At 40.6% G+C, this 14,661-nt stretch overlaps 1 long non-coding RNA gene across 1 annotated transcript; it reads left to right on the top strand.

The window, feature by feature from the left end:
- Nucleotides 1-9,359: 9,359 nt before the first annotated feature.
- LOC121680270 lies at nucleotides 9,360-12,826 on the top strand. The gene is made up of 3 exons (XR_006021626.1): nucleotides 9,360-9,459; nucleotides 9,661-9,796; nucleotides 12,613-12,826. It is a non-coding gene; the product is annotated as an uncharacterized LOC121680270 (long non-coding RNA).
- The last annotated feature ends 1,835 nt before the right edge of the window (nucleotides 12,827-14,661 follow it).

Below are 14,661 nucleotides of genomic sequence, written 5' to 3'. Positions count from 1 at the left end.
TTTTCGGGTCAAATGGCCTTTTGAATGGGAATCGTCAGGGCACTACTATTTTGATACTGTACATGATCACGTCAAAATCGCTATTTTTAAAACACTAAGAAGTTTGACTCAGTTACATTGACATAAACACCCTAGGATGCATTTTGGCGAAAGTTACGCATGAACACTTTTGTGTATTAGTGGTGGGCTGGGGTAAAAAGAGGGATTTGTGGAGCCGATCACACTTAGAGAAGGACTTTGTGGTTGAGTGTGGCTGCCAGAGTAATTGAAGCTGTAGACACACACGCACACACACACAGAGTATGTAGACGCTCACTAATGAGTGAGACAGACCAAAAAGTGGAGAGAAAATTGTCCGTCAGGGAAACCCACTTCTGTCAGACTGGTGAGACACACACACACACACTCTTCTGTCAGACTGGAGATGGCCACAGAGAACAGACACACACACACACACTCGCTGTCAGAAGATGCTGTCATGTTGGATTCAGTTAAGGACACTCCTTCTGCCCTTATTTCTCTCAGAAGTTTCAACACTTTTTTGGTGATTTGGAAATTAACTTTCTAAATGTGAATATCGACCAGCCACTGACCAATTCAATTCACCGGCCCCTCAAAATTAAATGATTATGTTGTGTAAGATTGTTCTATTCCTGCTCTTTACTCAGAACAGTAGTATGAGTTTACACTTGTGCCAGACATGCAACTGGTACATTTGAACCATGTGTCAGGTTGGAAATAAGAGCACAGTTGCAGATGCAGTTCAAAGTAGAATATTTCAACTTTAAACAACAGGGGTCAACAGAAAATGTGATGTCTTAACAGCAAACAGGACTGCAAACACTTGAGCAATTCTTCACAGTTCAAGGTTAACTTGAATGCATAGACTCGGTCCATCCAGGAATAGTGAGAGCATAATCAAAAATCAGGGTCACAAGAGAGTCCAGGGTCAGAGTACAGATATCCACCAATGTAGCAAAGGTGTCCAAGAGGGGCAGAGGCAGGTTCAAGAGACAGGCAAGGTTCAGTACTGTGATTCCACCCTTTCAGATGTGCCCATTATAAATCACAAATGAACGTCAATTTGTGCGCAGCCGGATGGTTTTAGGTCTCCACCTTGTAAACACCAACTCATCAATATCATTAGCATATGTTTTCATGAAATCAATGGCCTAAAAGCTTTAGCCTATATAAATTATATATTGAAAACATTGTATAGGCCTAGCCTATGCCATCTGATGTTAACTATATGCATCGGTTCAGGCAAAGCTTTCTGGAAAGAGATTGTATGCATCCATGTCCATTGTCCTCTGCTCGCTTTCATTCCTTTTGCTTGCAGTAATGTGAATAATCAACATTTCGTATGTTTAGGCCTACTTTGTAGAAAAAAAAATTGGGTAGGCCTACCTTATGAAGGTAAGACCTCTAGGCCTACAGCATAATCCTGTATGTTATGGTACAGTAGGCTACTGTACGTTTCCAATATGACCCAGGGTAATATGCTGATTTAGCCTACAAAACAGAGGACTAAATTATAAGCGTGATATGTCATGTAGGCTTAACGTTTCTTTTAGGATAGGCTATGTTTTTGCTGAAAAAGTAGACAAGTTCACCGGTCATTTTTCATTCATTCTGCATATCTTTGCGATCGTTTTCTTTCAATAATGTCCACTGGCTTAAACATTGTCCTTTATTGTTTGCTTTAGGCATTTTAGCCTACATTATCCAACTCACATATTGTCATCTGATCTTGGGCACTGCCAGTCAAAAAAAGCAAACAGGTGTGCGCTCTGCACCTCTTTACGCAATTCCTAAATATGAAGATGCCATGCTTTCAGAGGATAACTTCCATCCCTTGGTTGTGTAGATATATGATATAAAATATCTATAGCCTACATTGTAAAGCTTACATTCAAATATTACCTTTCTGTTACGGAGCTGGGAATAGGCCTATGAGTGCAAATTAGGATGTAGTGGAGGCTAAACACGAGTAAGTTTATCCACCTCTGAAATTTCAGAAATAGAGTTTATCCACCTCTTATTAGAGTTTATCCACCTCTCAAAAGAGTTTATTCCCTTTTAACATTCAAAACTGTATTATCCAATACTATCCTATATTCCCAATATTGTACAATAACCTCCCCTATTATCAAACATGTTCTGAATGCCTTTTTAAAAAATCCGATACCGCATGGTGCAGTCACCTCACCGAGATCGCAGAATTCATAGTTCACCCACCTCTTATTTTACCACTACATCCCTGGCGCAAATGTACTTTTCCTCTCCTGAATGAGGGCAATTGTAAATTTTATGGTCAATATTAGATTGGTGAGAACACTAAATATACTAGATCACCTCTAAGAATGTTTCAATCATTCTATTGTAGGTATTGATGTTTTTTTTTAGATATTATGAAATAAGTAAGCTATACGTTTTTTCACTTTCTTGAGTGGGCTATAGTTCTTATTAGCAGTTTTATGGCAAACCATGAAACATTAAGCTGCGTCCAAAAACTATTTTAAAAATCTTCTGATATTGATCATGCATATAGCAAAGAAAGACATGAGATCGTTGGTCGTGGAATTTTGAAAATGCATCGCACTTAGACCTCAGATTACTTGCAGTACCCCGGCATTACCACAAGAAAATGGTCGTACGTCAAGTTTGAACCTGACGTGGAGATAAGCACTTTTCCACATCAAAGACGGTTTTTATAAATCTGAGCGTACGCACGGTCTAAGATCAAATCTGTGCGTAAGAACGCTTTATAAATGAGGCCCCAGATCTGGCCACAAGTGCTTGTCGACATTGCAGGCAATGTCCTCTCGGGCTAGACAACGTGGAAAATATCACCTTGTGTGCCATATGCACCCTTTAACTGACCCCACCTCAATGTCTCTGCATGCCCCTTCCATTGCTTGCAAAAGAGGCATGCAGGTATGTGGTTGGTGGTCATATACTTTTCATTGGCCCACTGAAAATAATTATCTGAAAGGTTTTAGATATGGGGAGTAAAGGGGCAAACACAGAACTGTACACGGGTGCAAAGCAGAACATGTGTTTACACAGTGTGTTTACACAGTAAGGTATGCTACAAGAAGAATCTTGATAGATTACAAGTTACTTTATTAGTTACATTTAGCGGCTGCCAACAACATCCCCGCGACCTCAACATAAAAATGACAAGCGGTTTTGACAATACTTACTTTATTGGAAGTGCATTTTAACAGTAATGTCAACAATATATAGCAGACATCCCAACCTGAAAAAAAGTAATATCAGGGAGGTATCCCTTTAGCCTGCTTAGATACTGAAATACAGATGTTTGTTCAATAATGTCTAGTCAGTAATAAGGAAGGCCTATAGATGGAAATTGTGATAATAAAATATATAGATTTTGGTAGTTTGGGCTTTTCATGTAGCCTTGGCAATTAGCCAGCTAGTATAGGCCTGAATAATATGCAAATGAAATGACACTTGTTAAACTCACCTCAACAAGTCTTTTGCAGTCATTTAACCCACCATGGGCAATGCTAAAGTCACTGTTACATGCGAAACAGGCCAGGGTGCGCTCTGTCTTGGATGCACTCTCTCCCTTGTGTGCGCGCTACACTCAGATGCACATGCGATTTAAAGTCTACACGCTCTTGCTCGCTTGCTCTAGATTCCGGGAGATTTTATCAAATTTGCGGGCGTCAGGGAGCTGCTATCCATATGAAGACTCCCAGAACTTCCGGGAGACTTGGGAAGCTAGACAGCACTTTACCGCCAGCAGAGAGTATACAATGTACTTTAATGTTGTAATGTTTAGCTGACACAAACTCAAAATAATACTAAAACGCGCATCCCTCTCCTCCCTCTGTTGTTTACGTTTGTGTCGCTGCGTGGCGTTACATGTGAGTTGTCCTCATGCTGAAAACGTGAGCATACATGACGTTAATCCCAGAGACAAGAAGAAAGCAAAAAAATATATCTTTTTACTAAGGAAAATGACAAAAATAGTAACGCCGAGTGACTTGGATAAGTAACTTTAATCTGATTACTGGTTTGGAATTCAGAAGTACAGTATACATGTGCAGTGTATGTTTTTTCTATTTATTCTGTAATGTAATGTAAAAAGTACACATGTGTGTGTGTGTGTTCATTTGAGTGTCCCCGTGTGTAAGGAGCAGGATTAGTGTGTGCATATTTCCTGTGGAGTGTGTGTGAGAGAGAGACGCTGGCACTAGTGATGGCACAGTTCTGGCTCAGACAGACACGTTGAGGGCAGAGGGGCTGCTGGATCTAAGCGGTCACAAACACATGCACACACACACACTCACAAACACACACACTCACAAACCATGCACACACACACACTCACATGCACACACACATATGCACACACTCACACACCATGCACACACTCACAAACACACATACACACACCATGCACACACACACTCACACCACACACATACACTGGTGTGAGAGGCGCTGCTGGGTCTGAGCGGTCAGATAGGTGCTCTTGGTCAGGGTTCAGCTGAAGTGCAGCAGACACACACACACTTTCTTCTCTCTCTCTCTCTCACACAAACACACTTTCTTCTCTCTCTCTCTGTCTCCCTCACACACACACTTCTCTCTCTCTCTTTCTGTCTCCCTCTCTCACACACACTTTCTTCTCTCTCTCTCTCATACACACCCACACAATTACACACACTTCTCTCTCTCTCTGTCTCCCTCTCTCACACACACTTTCTTCTCTCTCTCTCTTTCTGTCTCTCTCTCATACACACCCACACAATTACACACCTTCTCCTTTCTCTCTGTCTGTGTCTCACTCTCTCTCTCACACACACACACACACTCTCTCAATTCAATTCAAGAAAGCTTTATTGGCATGACTGTTTCGCTCTCTCTATCAGTCTCTGTCACACACACACACACACACTCTCTCTCTGTCTCACACATACATACACACACACAACACATGCCATTGTGCCTGTGTAATGTGGAGCGGCCACTGCTCCAGACGGATGGGCTTTCCTCTCGACCTCACACTGCCAAAATTAAAACGCTCCAGTTACGCTTCCACCACACACAGACATACACACAACAAACACACACCAATAACAGACAGTGAGAAAGAGTTGGTAACATGTCCAGAAAGACAGAGTATGAGGGGCCGTCTGGGACTTTATTCAGAATTAGCATATACACAAGTGAAACCAAAGTCATTCACACACTATACTGAATTAGCTTGCATATACACAAGTGAAACCAAAGTCATTCACACACTATACTGAAAAAGTCGCACATACACATATGAAATGCTCTCACACACTACGGTGAAACCTCGCACATACACATATGAAATGCTCTCACACACTATGGTGAAACCTCGCACATACACATGTGAAATGCTCTCACGCACATACACATGTGAAATGCTCTCACACACTAAGTGAAACCTCGCACATACACATATGAAAAGCTCTCATGCACTATAGTGAAACCTTGCACATACACATATGAAACCATTCATAGTCACTGCTGAAACCTTTTTGAATATTGAAATGCTCTCAACTATACTAATGAAATGCATTCATACACATCTGAAAAACTCTCTCTAGTTATGAGAGTTTAAGAACATTTTCAGTTGTATGTGTGTGAGCATTTCACTAGTGTGTATGCATGACAATTTCAACGTAAACGGAAGGCATTTCAGTTGAACCAGAAGGAAGTTGAACGAGGACCCACGCTACCGCCAATATCACAGCAGCACGCACGATGTCTGATCAACATACAACCAACCTCTCTGAAGCAGCTACCCTACTTAATAATATATTGGCCTCAGCTGTGACAATTACAACCCTGTCAAGTCATGGAAGCCAGCAACAACCCCCAAGCGCAAGTGCGGTAGACAGTCGCCTAGCTTCACTCTTCCCACCCTGCCCACGTAACGTTAGCTTGCCCTTGCCTATGCCAACGACAGCTGCCATTTCTGGCGCACAGGCACCACCACCACGTTATCAAGCGCAATAGTGTTTCGGGGTATGGAAATCTGGCACAAGGAAAAAAAGGTAAGCATTTTGGCATTTCAAATTCTTTAACTTTGTATTAAAATGTAATTGGTTATACAAATATCGATTATATGTTGAATATTTTTGAGCAACTTAAGGACTGTTGCTTTAAGCTAATGAAGCTAGCCAAAAATCATCTTATCAGGCTAGCTCTAACAACAGATAAAGAAAATCTCCAGAATGGCCACAATCAATTGTGTGTCTTCTATCATGTGCGTGTGCACATTAAACGAAAGCACTGGCCTACTATAAAAACTATCGTGCGAAATGCTGGGTAGGCATCATAAGAAATACTTATATAATTGACGGCCTATTCATTTTTGGTCTCTCATCTCAAACAGCTCACTGTAATGTTATTAACTGTGTTATTAACTCTTGAGAAGTACTATGACTGTCTTTGGATGTTAAACAGGCTACTTAGGCCCGTTTCACACCGGGTCCGTGGCCTGAGCGTGTCAGCTGCGTGGCGTGTCCGTTTTTATCTCAGCTCCCATGTTACAACAGGTTAGACCCTGCACACCGCCTGCGTGACATGCACGTCTCAAGAAAACCGTGCATGTTAGTTGCATGAAAGACTCGGTGAGGTTGTTTGTTTTCTGTGGAGCCAGGTGTGTTTGAACCTGCCGCTATTAGGGGTTTGCACGGACGTCACGTTCTGGGGCTCATTTCTAGAAAGCGTTGTTGCGTCGCAACCTTGGTAGTTTGCTCCATTGTTCTTGGATTTGGTGTTTAGAAAGGTAGTTCAAACTCTCAATCGCAAACAAGGACGCAAAGTTTGGTTGTTTGAACTACTGCCCCAAGGCAGTCGCACTTGTGTCGTTCCTTGGTAGTTCCAGTTGGTGTCCCGAGCGCCTAACCAAAAATCACAACCGCCTAACCAAAATTTGCGAAGTGGATGTTTATCTCGTGACTCAATGATTGATCTATCCTGTAGCTTAATTTTGATTAAGACACTGACTCCCCTACTTGGCTCATTCTGGCTATTTATGTTAATTCGAGTATTGCCTTGCTTTTTGATAAGCTAGTATTATAATCTTCACAGACTCTTAAAATCAACAGTGATAAATGGTGTAGTGGCTAGAGCATGTGACTTGTCCCAGCGTTGTAGGTTCGATTTTCTTATGATGTGAGATTGTCCTCTTGCTTCTAGCTACCTGCAGGTGAACTGTGTGACATGTAGATTCAATTGTTTTTGACTGATGTCTTGTATCTATTGGTCTCTCGATGTAGAGTAACTATATACCTAAATGTGTATGGTCAAAACCTATATTGCTGTGTCTCGTAGGCCTACTCTTCAGAGGCAAAAAGAAGAGATAGGATGCGAACTCCGGCCGGGCGCGCAGTGCACCGACGCGCTGCCCTTAAGCCATGAGCCAGTTGATAAAATCAGCGATACCCAGAAATTCGTACAGGCTATATTATTTCTTCCAACATAGATATTTAACACAAATAATGACTCATATTGGTCGGCTTAAGTTAACTGTTTTATATGCTTGCAATATGTTTCGGTTTTTGCTGATGGCAATGGCAATGCCAGCATTAATCACTTGGTTTAAATTAGAAAAATGTCGACATAGGCCATGACAGAAAATTTCTAGGGGGTGGGGTATTACACGTTGCCACTGTTTCCACCAATGATATGTATCGCTGCATCATCAACAACGTTGTTGGAACTACGGTGTTCGAACGTCGGAGGTAGTGAATTGCGACACAGGTACGATACTTTCTGTAAACAGGTGTAACAATGTCGTTGTTTGGTCGCAAGTTGCGTCGTACCATGGTTGAGCAACAACGTTGCTAACTTTTCTAGAAACGACCCCCTGGCCGGTAACCCAGCTGCATGGCCATTTTGGAGGCACTTGGCATAAAGAACTGAATGAAGTACAATGGAGTATTATGCACTTTGGATACCTTAAGTGATTATAACCATGTCTAAACAACAGAAAAGCTGAAACATGAAACGCATCCAAGATAGGGCAGGACTTGGACCACAAGAAAAGGCACAATATTTTGAGAAATTACGGTTTATTGGCAGTGCAGGGTGAGGGTGTGAGGTACCAAGTTTAACCACAAGCGCCCCCCTTCCTCTGATAACTTCTGGCATTATTCTCCTTTCTCCCTGGTTTTTTAATAACTTTTTAAAGTCGATACCCATATTCCAGATGTTTTTCTCGGTCTGACCTATTGGTACAACCTAAGGCAATAATTAACCATTTTCCTTGATCTTAGGGATTTACTTCAGTGCCTAACGCTTTCTTATAAGGCGAGCATCTCTAATATGGCGACGTCCCGATCTGATAACACGCCGTGCAAACCCCTAATTCTGAATGTAATTAGTGTCTACACGTCCATCTTTATCGTAACGTGCTGATCACTACGTGCAATACCCAACCAGGTCCATGTAGACACTAATTACATTCAGAATAGCGGCAGGTTCAAACACACCTGGCTCCACAGGAAACAAAGAGCTCTCCGAGAGCCTTTCGTGCAACTAGTCAATTCAAAACGGTGAAGGAAAAAAAATGCAGAAGTTTTAATTGGCGGAGAGGCCGCCGCAGTGCCGTGTCAGGCACGTTTCTGGTAAGCGAAGATATAGAAAACACCACTCAGCCGCCACGCAACAGATACGCCACACTCCCGGTGTGAAACGGTTATATTGGGTCAGTAGAGACAGTTGGGACATGTCCAGCTACGGCTATATGCGGCTATATACGGGCATTATTGATGTGTAGGTTATCTGCTTACAGCCTGTTTTCTGCGGGCATTATTGATGTGTACGTTATCTGCTTACAGACTGTTTTCTGGAAAATGCTTAATAGCCTAAGAAAGGATGTCTATATTTAACAATCAAAAATGATCATCATTACAGTTGTACCATATCATCAATGCCCTAAACTAGCATACTTAAATTAAAATGTCTTGTCCAATTATGTGTATAGGCCAAAATAAGCCTAAATAATTAATCACAAAGGTATCTTCTGAAAGCAAACTAAATCATGTTTTTACTAAATTTTTGAGCAAATGTGTTGCAAGCAAATATACAATAACTGTAATAAATTAAGTCACAATCTTGTTGCAGAACAGAAAGGCATCAAGACAATGTAAAATAATCTGTGTTATGTAATGAATATTGACCATGGCTTCTGAAGCATACTCCTCATATGTTGCACTGCTCATGTAGTATAATTGCATGTTTTTTGTTATTTCAGAGACCAAGTGCAACAGCACGAGAATTTTAATAAAGATGTTGTGCTTCTCCCAGATCCATCATGGACAGTTGTTTGCAAGAAGGGCACATATTAAGTGCATTTGAATTCAAGAAGGTCTGGGACCACCAACCAATAATAAACAGAATCCGTGAAGGCTTTGGTGACCGAATCCTAGCAGATGTAAGGTAAAGGTCTATTCCTTTCTTATTATTTGGTCTTTATTTAAAATCAATTTGAACAATTTACAGATTTGCTAAACCCAGTTGTGATTCCTACAATTGTTTGTGGTAAAATTATTTTGAGTGAACATAAATTGTATGTTGAAGTAAATTAGTTTTAAAGAATATTATTTTAATAATATTATTTTCTATTATTCTCTTTAATAGCCTCCAGCTCTTAATGCCGTGTGGCAATAAACTGGTGCTCCCAAAGCTTCAGGGGGGCCATGAGCTTACAGGTATGCTCATACACAAGGTTTACAGAACCAAGTCACTCTACGTAAGACCATCAAGGGAACTGCTGGTAAGTTTTCACCTTTTCTCCCACTTAAAACATTATACATCTTCTAATTAACATGTACACTTTGTGTGTTACAACCACTACAGAATGCTAAAATGTGTTGACGGCGCACAGCTTCACAGCACTCAACCAAAGTATCCGTTGCATTCCTCCAAAGAACATTGTTTTACACTCCCATCCCTCTAATCTAACTACTAAACACTAGCAGCACTTCTACGTAACTGAAAGGGATATGAGAACTACAGAATTTCATACAACGTAGACCAAACAGCGAAACGTAGCCAGTGCTAGCTGATGAGATCAAGGAAGTCTTTTTTCCCCGTGCCCCCATCAGTTAGTGTTACCTGCCAGTTCACAAATTTAGTCTACATTGTACCAAATGCTGTTGTTCTTACACCTACCGACACCACACGGCAGCCTCAAAGAACAGGGATCAGTGTTTCCCACAGAATTAAATTCTATTTGTGGTGGTAGGTTTGCAGAATTAACTTGAATGCAACAGTTTTTAGCAAATTAGAGCAGCATGGTTATGATGCTATCCAGATTTAAACACAATTTAGTACACTCTGGAAAATCATTGTGGTCAATGTTGATATTGTGGTGGGGCGCCACATAAAAGTCAATGTATGGGAAACACTGGGGATATGGGCTGATTGACTCTTGATTGATTTTTTTTCTTTGAATAATATGCCTTACACTCAGTCTTCCCTCTCCCTTAAGATTTCAGAAAATATTGTAGTGTAAAGGCTGTCTGCCTTACTTTGGACTGTCCCCTACATTCCCCTCTGTTCTCTAAGTTGTGTGTGTGTGTGTGAGTGAGAGAGAGAGTTAGTTGGGAGAGATGTTTATGTTGTCCTTTGTTTGTCCAGTTTGACCATCTCAGAAGATGTTGAACACTCTCCAGTTAGTACTCAACCAACATTTAGTATGTGTACAAGGTAGGGGTGTAACGGTACACAGAAGTCACGGTTCGGTTCGGACATCACGGTTCTGTACGAGTTCGGTACAATGGAGAGAAAAGCAATTTTTTTTTTATTGTGCATGTCTCAGGCTGTATCACCTAGTGTCATACAGTCTCTCCCCTGAGCTATCTGCAACAGCCTGAAGTGTGTAAGATGTGAACAGTACAATAAGTACCCAGACTCCATCTGTAACTTGTAAACAAAATAAGATCAGCTATAAAACTGAAAATAGGCCTACAGCATCTCTTATTTTTGAAAGTGCAAATTACATAGAATAATGATTTTTAAAAATCCACTTAAGCAAGGCCTTTAATAGCCGTGTTTAGTTGTATATGGAAGGGTCGACAATTTGCCTCAAAATTTTTCAGTGTATGTACAGTAATAATCTACTAACTGTGAAAATATCACACTATTTTGCCTTCTTTTAAAAAAACGAAATTGCTCCTTTCATTTCATAAACAGACTACAACTAGAAGTCACGTGACTTTACCCTTTGACGTTAACTCACCGTAGCATGATTTGGGGAGCATACCTATGTTCCCCGCTTTGTATGGGACCGGGGAACATAGGACCCTTTTTTAAAACCATAACCATAACCCTAACCCTGAGCGGGGAACATAGGACCCGGGGAACATAGGGATGACCCCATGATTTGTTTATTAGCCTGGTTCGTGGTTAGCATTGACACTTTCTTTTACTGTCTATGCACTTAACACTGCCACCTCCTCGTGTGACAAGTTACAAGTTACCCTAACATAGAGGTAATTACCACGCGATTTAAATAGCTTTCTGTCATTACGAAATCATTTTAAGCCATAGGTTTTGGCCCTATTTGTATCCAAAGGCTGGTGAAGGTTTTTTTTCCTCGTTTCAGTGATTGGTAGCCTAGGCTTCATCATCTGCGTGATGGCGTTGAATATGTGTAGCATGTTCGATATATTTCCACTCGCATAACGTTCATCCACCAACAACTGCTGAACAACGCCAACACACAGTTTCATCTTATCCACCACTCTCTCTCGCCTGTACTACTGTAACTGAAGTTCTCAAACTTGCAATCTTAAAGAGACCAGCGGGTCCTCTAACTCTTGTGGGTCGCCACCACTCACTTAGTGCTGCTATCTCTGACTGACTGACTCGACCGACGACCTGACAAAAAAATAACATCCAATCAATCACAGCTTCAGAGCTAAGGCGAGGCTACAGATTAGCGTTAGGTGTCGCTAAAGAACAGTAATTCTGCATTAAATTAATTAATCTGCACGCGAGTTTTATGTAGCCTATTTTTATTATACCGTGTATTCTCTGTGTAAATTCATGAACCGAACCGTGATGCCCGTACCGTTTCGGTTCAATACGAATACATGTACCGTTACACCCCTAGTACAAGGGCTGCTGCAAGGCTGAACAGACATGATACTGGTAATGAAACACCCATCCTCATCAACCCATACTTTTGAGGTCGACAGACCAATGAGGAGAGGTGGCATCCCAAGCACAAGCAGTGCAAGCATGGAAGTTGATGCACCGGTGAGGAGAGATGACATCCCAAGCACAAGCAGTGCAGGTGTTGGTGAGGACTATGCCACATATCTTGATCTTGTGGCTGACTTATCTGGTGATTTCTCAGAAGATTACAACAAGCTATAATAGCCAGTATGGAGAATCAAATGTGAGTATCAGATACTGTATGCAAGCTTAAGAGACAAACACTTTTATCAGCAGATCGTCATATAGGCCTACACATGACAAATGTCTTATGACTGTGCCTCATGCCAAATGACATTGCATTATATCCTATCTCTCATGTCATATGACTGTGATGACAATTATATTTCTTGTTTACATTTGTCTCAGTAGAACAGAAAAGGTCCCAGTGGAAGAAATACTACAGGAATTATCAAGCAAAATTTCCACAAAAGAGACATGCAGGTTTAATATCAATCGTTCTTCTGTCTGGGATGGAGCAGTGCGAGGTTTCCAAAGGGCATGACCCCAACTTGAGAACGTGAAATTCTCTGATGATATGGGGAAAAATGAAGAAAGTGTTGATTTAGGAGGGAATTTTGAAGACTACCGTAAAACTCCAAATAATAGCCCGGGCTTTTATTTTCCCAAATTGCCAAACTGCACCGGCTAGTATTAGAGACAGGCGTCTATAAGAGACAGGCCTTTCATTTCCTTTACACAAAACTTTTCCTCTGCAAAGATGGAAAATATTACCAAATTAATTATTTCAAACACACTGAATGTCTACCTATATGACTATCTAATGACATTTATGGATCATCATGCATTTAGTGTTGAGATGTTGTTCATTGAGTGAGGAAGATCCAAATAGCGGGGATAGCCAGAACAGATTAAACACTTTTTAATCAAACGTAATTTACAAAGAGATCGTATCACACTGAAAGCATATATTTTGTCACTAGCAACCTAGCCTATATCATCCTTTATCAAATGCAGTTGCATTATCAGCCCTGACCAAAACCGTTCAGTAATTTTTTATTCAAAAATGGAACGTGCGTAATGTTGCATTCTCCCTCCTTTTCAGCCCGAATGAAACAGCATGAGAGAACATGAACCATATGCTTTCTCCCGTATTTTATTCAGCTTACATTTCAAATCATAGCCTACTTCTTTCTCTTTATCGCCATGGCAGTACGCATTTAGAATAAAGAATAACGTTCGCGAATCCTTTTGTTTTGTTGCCAGCATAAAAACAAGCTTACCATAGGCCTATCCGCAAATTTTAAACACAAGGGATGAATTGAGCGATGACGAAGTCGGACATAATAGGCATAGCTCATATTGAAAAAAGTTATAGAATTTGGAATTCTAGCTTTTCCCCACCGCAGTCTTTTCATGCCATCTAATCATAACGTTAGCGTGCGCAGTCTGCACCATACTCAAGTCCAAATCACACCAAAGATTCGCAACGAGATGAGCTGCAACATTCTATTAACCAGCAACTTGACGCAACATTATAAAACCTTGCAGATGTGACTAGACATGGTGAATGCTTTGCGACTGCTTCCAACGATGTGCAGGATCTATTTCACACCCAATAAGACGTTCTAAATGGAACACGATCATAATTAAGACAAGAAGATCTCCAGTAGATGTAAACACATTGACAGTGAGATGCCGCCGCACACGCATTGACAGTGAGATGCCGCCACTATTTGTAAGATCAAAATAAGACGTTCTAAATGGAACGCAATGTAATTAACCCTTTGCAGACTGTGCCGAACATTCCATTTTTTCATACTCGATGGCTTTATGGCACAAAAAGGCTTATTGTATGATTATGCTACATGACAAAGATACAATATACCCACCACTGTAATCAGGAGAAATAGCCCTTTCAAATGGTATAAAATATAATTAATAAGTTTGAGGAGAACACACATTGTTTTTAAACAAAACCTTCAAAATTCAACATCAAAAAATGTGAAAATATCAATTTGTCAAGATGAATCTTTCTTTTCACCTAATGTCTGTTGTAGATATAGTGTGCAAAGGATAGCCAGTGTTGTGTTCTCCTCAGTGAAAAAAACCAGAATCAATTTATCACCTTTGGTTCAGAAGTTATGATTAATTTACTCATAACAGTAACAAGTAGAATTTTTAAAGAGTAGAATGTTTTCATTTCCCGGTTTGGCATCTGACCTAAAAATACAGATATAATGGTCATGTAAAAAAATACGATGTTTTACCATCAAAACAAGCTCAATATGGGATGTCTTACTGTACTCTGAAGAGGCTAAATCAATTGTGGGGAGGACAGATAAAGGCTGAAAGACAGACTAGCTGATTGTAACTGCTTCTCCATGTGCTTCATTCTACTATGAAAACAAGAATATAGAGACACTGGCACATGTGTTAGGTTTACGGAAGGGGAAA

The sequence above is a fragment of the Alosa sapidissima genome, chromosome 13 (assembly GCF_018492685.1).
Source record: "Alosa sapidissima isolate fAloSap1 chromosome 13, fAloSap1.pri, whole genome shotgun sequence".
Taxonomy (NCBI): domain Eukaryota; kingdom Metazoa; phylum Chordata; class Actinopteri; order Clupeiformes; family Clupeidae; genus Alosa; species Alosa sapidissima.
The sequence above is the reverse complement of the archived record's forward strand: the minus strand, read 5'-3'. Positions and strand labels throughout refer to the sequence as shown.